This window comes from Citrus sinensis, chromosome 5, assembly GCF_022201045.2.
Source record: "Citrus sinensis cultivar Valencia sweet orange chromosome 5, DVS_A1.0, whole genome shotgun sequence".
Taxonomy (NCBI): domain Eukaryota; kingdom Viridiplantae; phylum Streptophyta; class Magnoliopsida; order Sapindales; family Rutaceae; genus Citrus; species Citrus sinensis.
The window spans coordinates 13,267,606-13,277,169 of NC_068560.1; the positions used below are offsets into that span (position 1 = coordinate 13,267,606).

The window sequence follows — 9,564 nt, forward strand, 5'->3', positions numbered from 1 at the left end:
CATCGATCCGTCTATGTGAACAGTGCCGTGAACAGTAACGTATACAGTCCCGTATACGTGAATAGTACCGTACATGTGAATAGTGTCATTTTTCCTTTTATGCTCCTCCTAAGGTTTTCGACCGTCCTGAGTTCAAAAGTGATGTCCGTTTTGCTGTCTGATCTCTCCTTTATTGTGAAATAACTATAATGCCCCTAAAATACATAAATTACTTAATTAAAATAAAACACACGTAATTAAATCACAAGAATGTTAAATACATAAAAGTAAGGGTTGTTAGTAAGACTTGAAATGTAAAATGACGGTTTTCTCCTTTATAAATATGCATTTTCTAACACTCAACACACCCCCCAACCAGCTTATTGCTAGTCCCTAGCAAATAAAGCGAAAACAAAATTTAAATTCAAAATGATTTTTTTTTTTTTTAGAAACACTTTTGTTTATTCAATCAGATTAATGATAGCAATCAAATAAAAGTATAAGCATTATCTCCAGTCTAAAGCAACATCACACCCACATCAACCATCCACATGAATCAGCTCAGTAGACTTTGTTATAGCTACTTTCAAGAATGACATGTCAAACCCCAAAATCTCACTGGAAGTAGTGACACTCTTACAAATAAATTAAACCCAATAAAAATAGTCACTCCAATGAATGGTAATTGAGAGAAAATAATGAAGAAGTGATATCACATGCTCTCACCAAGATGAAATAAATATACCCTCAGCTTAAAAATAATACGATCTCAAGTCAAATAAAAAATGTTAGTCAACCCAATTTATTTATTTATTTTTTTTATATGCACCACTACATCTTTTTAGCCCATATAACTAGCTTCTACTTCAGATTATAGTTCCCTAAAATCAGGAAGGACTTTTATTAGGATGTAACGTAGGCTAGGGACATGGTTAACAAAGAAAGGAAATAAGGAAAACAAAGTGTATGTTTGAGAAAAATGCAAAGAATTTTTTTATTTTTTTATTTTTTGGAAGTTGCAAGGTGGATTTCACCTATTATTTTTATTTTTATTCTTTTGAAACAACAACTTTTGTTTTGTTGTTTTTTTTTTTTTGTATAACTTCACTGAACAACATAATTATTTACATTTTCTCAAACATAAATAGGTGATGGAACTTATAAGATATCGGATAATACTCCAAATCGGAGTGGGTCAAGATAATAAGTTGACAAAAAAAATATTTTTTTTTAAAGGCTCAAAAGGGTTAACTATGGATATTTAATAAAAGGGATGGCTAGAAAGGCTCAAACGGATCAAAGATGGCCTTTCCATCGTCTTTTAGGGCTCTAAATAACCTTCCATATCTACTAGTTAGATGGGCCTCCAAATGTAGCAACACACTTTTTTTTTCTTTTTTTTTCTTTTTTTTTATTAAGGGTTAACTCAAAAGAAATCTAGAGATCGTGTATACAATAATAAACTGTTAAGCTGTATAAAGAATGGGCAAAAGGGTTACTCTCCAAGAAAAATGATAGGCTCAAAAACTCACTTGGTACTTATTATGACATGTTCATTCCTTCAAGCAACGCATATTTGTCTCCGACATCAACATGTAGAGTAGCAAACATAATATAACATCACTTAAGACCAAAGATAATACAAATACTAAAATTTGAAATTAATCATGTCATCTAATGTTAAAACAAATCACATAATTTTTTTTTTTTTTAAACAACATTCTCCCCCCCAACCTATTCTAAACATGAAAGGAAAATATGTATGCAGAGATATGAAAATGATGCATAAAAACTAATTAGAAAAGTTACACTTTAAATGATAGAAAACGAAAAATGGTTTTTTTTTTTTTTTTTTACTAAGAAGATGCGTTTCTAGAGGCACTACACTCCATATTCAGCCATCTTCGACTCAAAAGTTGAAAAATGTATATTCATAGAGGAGAAATTAAAAAGAAGAAAAATAAACATCAAAACTTAATAAAGAAAAAGAAAATGTCTAATTTTTTTTTTTGAATTTTTTTTTTTAATATTTTTTTTTTCAAACAATGAAGATGCGTTTCTAGAGTAACTACACTCCATATTCAGCCATCTTCAACACAAAAAGTTAGCAACAGTTAGTTTCTACAACAAAAAATTAGTAAAAACTTAACCAAAATTCCACAATTGTCGACTATTCCCTCCCCCCAACCAGAACGAAACATTGTCCTCAATGTTTGAAATGAAAGAAGTAGAGTTTAGAAGACATCACCTGGGTGGTGCAACACAGAAGAAAATATTTACAGGCGGAGAGTTAAATCTAATTTGTACTTCTTACTGCGGCTACTGTTACCATCATTATTTGGTCGCTCCAACACAAAGGTCCAGGGGTCTGGCTCCGGTTTATAAGCTTGTAACATATCAAGTAGCTCAGTAGCAGAGTGAGCACAAATAAAGAGTTTTTTCACATTAGAAGGAATGAAATAGTTTTTTATTGCATGGTTAAGAAATGCGATAAAGCCATCATAAAAGTTATTGACATTTAACAAACCGATGGGTTTCTGGTGAATGTGTAAATGGGCCCAAGATGCTAGTGTCATAAGTGCCTCTAGTGTTGCAAGATCTCCTGGAAGGAAAATAAAAGCATCAGCATAATTAAGCATTTCAGTTATTCTTTCTTGCATACCTAAGACGACTAACTCTTCTCCAGTTGATGAGTCAGACGAACTGCCCAATGGTTTTAGGACTCTTGGGATGATGCCTAACACTTGACTTCCTCTGATAAAAGCTGCTTCTGATACCATTTTTGATAACCCTCGATTACCTCCTCCATACACCAAGTGTAATTTTCTCGCTGCTATGCTTCGACCAAGATCTATGGCTGCCTCAACGAACTCTTTATGTTTGCCATAGGTAAATCCAGAAAGCACACAAATGTTCTTGAATTGTCTATTGGGAGTAGCTGCCATTGTGATACTTCTCGAAAACAATTTGTGAGTGCTTGACAAAAAAGAAATCACATTTAAGAGTCTTGGTGATAGTGGGTCATGGTTGTGTATGAGGTAATATATCAGTGTCAAATAACGCGTAAAGCACGTGGCTCGCAAGTCAAAAAGAAAACAGTAAAAAGGAAAAAGCAAACAGTAATAAAATTATTAAAGACAATAATGCAAATAATAAGACAATAGTGAAATAAAATAACAATAAAGTAAAAGGATATTTACAGTTAGTTGCGACTGTGGCTCACATCTTCCTCTGATTTTACGTCCAGAAATGGCTTGAACACCCTCTATGGGTCGAGGATAGGCTTCCTATCCAGTTTTCTTATAAATTGGCAAACAGGGTCGTTTATAGTCAGATTCCCGAGACTATATCGTGCATGCTCTTTCTGGAATAATGGCCATAACTGGAGAATCGCTCCTTGCACATATCCACTGGAATGCGTTTCAAGAGACAAAAGGATATCATCCAATGACTCCTTATTCAAGCCATCCCTAATGAATTGAATCTTATCTTCCCTGTTGTCAGACACCATTCCTAAAGAACATGGGTTTTTATTGCAACTCATTCTGGCACACTTATGACAAGCAACAGAAATTCTTCGAGCTCGTCGTTTTCTTGCATAATTTCCTTTACCACAACCAGGCATGAATGCAATAAATTTTGGAGGTAACTCACCTGTCGATCGTACTTTCGCCTCAATTAACCAACGGATATCAGCAGGTATGTTATTCCTCATGAGCAATCGCATGCGTTCGGACCGAGCTTTATAGATCGTAAGGAGGGCATTCTGAGGAAGTGAAGGGAATCGCTTGTGAAGCTTTGCTAGAATCTCATTTCTGTCCATACCTTCGCCTCAGAATATCAGTTATTATGGGAAACTGAAGTAACCGACTTGATTGTCACGGAGTACCGTTATCCGCCACTTCACCGGGGTAACAAACTAAAGTACACAAACAGAAAAATAAATTAAAACACACAAAGAAAATTAAAATCGTCCTCTTATTGAATTTACCTCAAGCTCCAACTGGATGTCGTAAACACTTCTCTCAATGTCTCTGAGTTGGCGTTCTAAACCCTCAACATAGGCTACTAACTCTGGTGGTTGTAGAGCCCAAATGCGTTGTGTTTTACAAAATTGAATCTGCCTTTTGAGATGAGTTTTGACACGTTGAAGTGGTTTAAGAATGTTCAGGAGGAACGGTCTAAGTATGAGACTCATGATTAAAAATGATAAGAGAAAACTTAATGGTAAAATAAACACACTTATGCAAAAACAATTTCAATTAGCAAAAGAATAATAATAAAAAGAAAGAAAGAAAAATCAAATCAACGAAAAGAAAAAAAAATCAATTCAAATTTGGTGGGTCACTCAAATTTATTTCGGTGTCTTCGTCATGTGGTTGGTACTCTAGATATGGCTTTAATCTTTGACCATTAACTTTAAACGTGACACCGTTCTTTGGGTCCTTAATTTCAATTACCCCATGTGGAAAAACAGTATGAACAATAAAGGGACCAGACCAACGAGAGCGTAACTTACCTGGGAATAGGTGCAAGCGAGAATTGAATAAAAGCACTTTCTGACCTAGAGTGAACGATTTCCTCATAATTTGCTTATCATGGAAGACTTTCATTCGTTGCTTGTAAATCTTGGCATTTTCGTATGCATCATTGCGAATTTCTTCAAGTTCTGCCAGCTGTAATCTTCTTTCTGAGCTGGCTTGCTGCATGTCAAAATTGAATTTCTTGATGGCCCAATATGCACGATGCTCGAGTTTCACAGGTAGGTGGCAAGCTTTTCCATACATTAGCCTGTAGGGTGACATCCCAATCGGGGTCTTGAAAGCCGTTCTATATGCCCATAAGGCATCATCAAGTCTTAATGACCAATCTTTTCTGTCTGGCCTCACCGTCTTTTCTAATATGTGCTTTATTTCTCGATTGGAGATCTCAACTTGGCCACTGGTTTGCGGATGATACGGGGTCGCCACTTTGTGTGTGATTGAATACTTTGTCAAAAGAGCTTTGAATGCTTTGTTACAAAAGTGGGCACCACCATCACTGATTATTGCTCGAGGGAATCCAAAGCGCGAGACAATGTTGCTTTTCAAAAATCCTATCACCACCTTGTGATCATTGGTCCTACATGGAATTGCTTCTACCCATTTTCATACATAGTCAACAGCAACCAATATGTATTGATGGCCAAAAGAAGGGGGAAAGGGTCCCATGAAGTCGATACCCCATACGTCAAAAATCTCAACCACTAAAATTGGATTTAGTGGCATCATGTTCCTTCGTGTAATGCTTCCCATTCATTGACACCTATCACATGAAGAACAGAAAGTGTAAGCATCTCGAAATATAGATGGCCAATAGAAACCACATTGTAAAACTTTAGTCGCTGTTTTCTTAGCACTGAAATGGCCTCCACAAGCTTGTTCATGGCAAAATGAAAGGATATTCTGAATTTCACTTTCTGGGACACATCGTCTAACAATTTGATCCGCACAATACTTGAACAAATACGAGTCATCCCAAAAGAAATTCTTTATCTCTGCAAAGAATTTTGCCCTGTCTTGCTTGGTCCAATGCTCAGGAAGTTTACCTGTAACAAGATAATTAACTATATCAGCATACCAAGGTAATACTTCCACACTCATTAATTGTTCATCTGGAAATGACTCATTCAATATTAATGGCTCTGTAATTGTGTCAAGATGGAGACGAGAGAGGTGGTCTGCCACAACATTTTCTATCCTTTTTTTATCTTTGAATTCCAAGTCAAATTCCTGCAAAAGTAACACCCAACGAATTAGTCTAGCTTTTGCATCTTTCTTTGTGAGAAGATATTTAAGAGCAGCATGATCTGTGAATATAGTTATTTTACAACCAATGAGATAAGATCGAAATTTCTCTAATGCAAACACTACTGCTAGCATTTCTTTTTCAGTAGTTGAATAGTTCAACTGTGCATCATTCAATGTCATACTAGCATAGTAAATAACGTGGGGAATTCGATCAACTCTTTGTCCTAATACTGCTCCTACTGCATAATCAGATGCATCACACATGAGTTCAAATGGTAAACTCCAGTTCGGGGACTGAATTATGGGTGATGATGTCAACAAATGCTTTAATTTTTCAAACGCAACAAGACATGAATCATCAAAGACAAAAGGTACATCCTTAGCAAGTAAATTGCATAAGGGTCTAGAAGCTTTGCTAAAATCTTTAATGAAACGTCTATAGAACCCAGCATGCCCAAGGAAAGATCTTACTTCTCTGAATGTTTTGGGTGGAGGAAGATTAGAAATGAGATCCACCTTGGCTTTGTCAACCTCAATACCTTTGCTCGAAATGATGTGACCGAGAACAATACCTTATTTTACCATAAAATGGCATTTCTCCCAATTTAAGATCAAGTTCTTCTCGATACATCTCTGCAGAACTAGTGTTAGATGATGTAAACATTGATCAAACGAGTCACCAAAGACAGAAAAGTCATCCATAAAGACTTCAAGGAATCGTTCAACCATATCAGAAAAAATGCTCAACATGCATCGTTGAAATGTAGCAAGTGCATTACATAATCCAAATGGCATTCTCCTATATGCAAATGTGCCAAAAGGGCAAGTGAAAGTAGTTTTCTCTTGATCTTTTGGTGCTATGGGAATCTGATTATATCCTGAGTAGCCATCTAGAAAGTAATAAAATTCATGGCCTGCTAATCTATCAAGCATTTGATCAATAAATGGTAAAGGAAAATGGTCTTTACGTGTGACAGAATTCAACTTTCTATAATCAATGCATACACGCCATCCTGTAGTTACTCTAGTGGGTATCAATTCATTATCAGCATTGGTAACTACTGTGACTCCTGACTTTTTGGGGACAACTTGTACAGGACTAACCCATGAACTATCAGAAATGGGGTAAATGATACCAGCATCTAATAGCTTAAGGACTTCTGTTCTAACAACTTCTTTCATATTAGGATTTAACCGACGTTGCATTTCCCTAGTAGATTTAGCATTTTCATCAAGGTGAATGTAATGCATGCAGTCTACTGGGTTTATACCTTTAATGTCTGCTATGGTCCATCCTAATGCTCCTTTGTGCTCTTTTAAAACATCCAACAACTTACCTTTTTGTTCGTCATTTAGGGATGATGAGATGATTACCGGCAGAGTACTTTCTTCTCCCAAAAATGCATATTCCAATGTGTTGGGCAATGGTTTGAGCTCGAGTTTCGGTGGTGATTCTGATGATGGGATGAGTTTCTTCTCTGATGGTGCTAGTTGTTCAACTCTTGACTTCCATTTATTAGTGTCCATGGATGGTGCTGAGTCAAGCAGGGCGTTGACCTCATCGACCGATCTGTCAATATCAAAATCCAAACCAAAGTGAGTTAAACATGTTTGTAAAGGATCATCACTAAGGTTTGAAACAAAAGTATCATCAACTAATGCTTCAATTAAATCCACATCAACAATTCCATCATCTGCACTGTGAGGTTGTTTGGCAATGTTGCCGAAGGACAACTGCATATTTCCAGTCCTGCATTGAATGTGAGCATCCGCAGTTGCCAAGAAAGGTCGGCCTAGAATAATGGGGATGTGCTTCCTTGAATCCTGTATTGGTTGAGTGTCAATTACAATAAAATCAACAGGAAAATAAAACTTGTCTACCTGGATAAGCACGTCCTCCACAATACCACGAGGTATTTTCGTGGACCGATCTGCAAGCTGTAACACCACTGGAGTTGGGTGTAATTCTCCAAGTCCAAGTTTCACAAATACTGAATAAGGCAACAAATTTACACTAGCTCCTAAATCCAACAAAGCATTCTCAATTGTGTGGTTCCATATACTACATGAGATAGTGGGGGAGCCTGGGTCTTTGCATTTTAAAGGAATTTTATGTTGGAGTATAGAACTAATGTTTTCTGTTAAAAATGCCTTCTTTTGAACATGCATATTTCTCTTTTTAGTACAAAGGTCTTTAAGAAACTTGGCATGAGATGGAACTTGTTTAATAGCATCAAGCAAAGGGATGTTAACACTTACCTGTTTGAAGATTTCAAGAATCTCACCTGTGGATTTTCCTTTTTTTCCTTTAGCTAACCTCTGAGGAAATGGAGCTTTGGGAACATATTCCCGTGGGTTGGTTTCTTCTTTTTCCTCCGGTGGTGAGTCCTCAACATTCACAGGTACGATTTGATTTTCTTTTGTCACCGGCATCTCCACTTTGTTGTCGACTTCTTTTCCTTTTCGCAAGGTCATTACTGCTTTGACCTCTCCATGCTGCTGTGGTGAACTGGTACTTGCTTCATGTACTCCTTTAGGATTAGGCACTGGTTGACTTGGAAATTTGCCTTTCTCAACGGTCATTGCCAAGGTCTGAACTGAAGAAGCAAGTTGTCCCACCATCTTCTCGAGGCTTGAAACCGATTGAGCTTGTGAGTTGAAGCCTGCTCTTAACTCATTTCGTAGTCCATCAATGGTGCGGTTCTGTTGCTCAATCGTGGAGTGAGTAACATTCCTGAAATTCTGGAATGCATCCTCCCATGGTCTAGGTTGAGAGTGGTTCTGGTTCTGATTGTATGGTCTAAATGGTGGCTGAGAGGCTTGAGGAACTTGAGGAATTTGTTGCATTGGTGGAGCTGGAGCTGCTGGTCCATTCTGTTGGAATCCTTGAGACCATGAAAAATTGGGGTGGTCTCTCCATCTAGGATTATATGTGTTGGAGTATGGGTTGTAATTTGATGACTTTCTCATTACACCTATGGCATTGGCTTGATCTGAGTATGAGTCATGGTCATGTGGCTCTGTTGATTTAGCAGTCGATAACGATGCTATTTGTCGAGCAAGACCTTCAACCATCTCCTTGACTTCTTTGATTCCCGAAGTTGACTCACCAATTTGAACCTCATTTACTCCTTTAATTCTTCTAGTATTCCTGAGTGATCGACTCCGTTGTTGGGAATTATCCGCTTGTCGCTGGAAGAATTCCCAAATTTCTGATGCACTTTTTGACATTAGCTCTCCTCCACTTGTTGCCATTAGCCATTCTTGCACATTTGGTAGTAATCCCTCCAAAAAGTATTGGCATTGATGCCATTTCTCGTACCCATGATGTGGACACTTCAAGAGTAGCCCATTGAATCGCTCCCATGTTTCGAAAAATTGCTCGTCCTCTCTCTGGGTAAACTCTGAGATTTCCCTGCGAATAGCATTGGTTTTATGCACTGGGAAATATTTATTCAAAAATTTCGTTACCATTTGTTCCCATGATGAAATGCTATTAGCAGGTAAAGTATTTAACCATGAACGAGCTCTATCTTTTAAAGAAAATGGGAATAGTCTAAGTTTAACATCATCATCTGAAAAATTCTCATATTTGAATGTTTGACAAATGGCATGAAAATCATTCAAATGATTATATGGATCCTCATTTTCTAGGCCATAAAATGTAGGGAGACAATTTAACACACTAGGTTTTAATTCAAAACTCCTAGCAGCTACATTTGGGTATCTTATGCATGACGTGCTCAAATTAGCTAAGGGACTAAAATAGTCCTTAAATGGCCTCTCCTGTGGTGCT

The 9,564-nt window shown here is 37.0% G+C and overlaps 1 non-coding gene across 1 annotated transcript; it reads left to right on the forward strand.

Annotated features, from left to right (window-relative positions):
- Nucleotides 1-9,087: 9,087 nt before the first annotated feature.
- Nucleotides 9,088-9,191, forward strand: LOC127902878 (small nucleolar RNA R71). The gene has a single exon (XR_008055514.1). It is a non-coding gene; the product is annotated as a small nucleolar RNA R71 (small nucleolar RNA).
- The last annotated feature ends 373 nt before the right edge of the window (nt 9,192-9,564 follow it).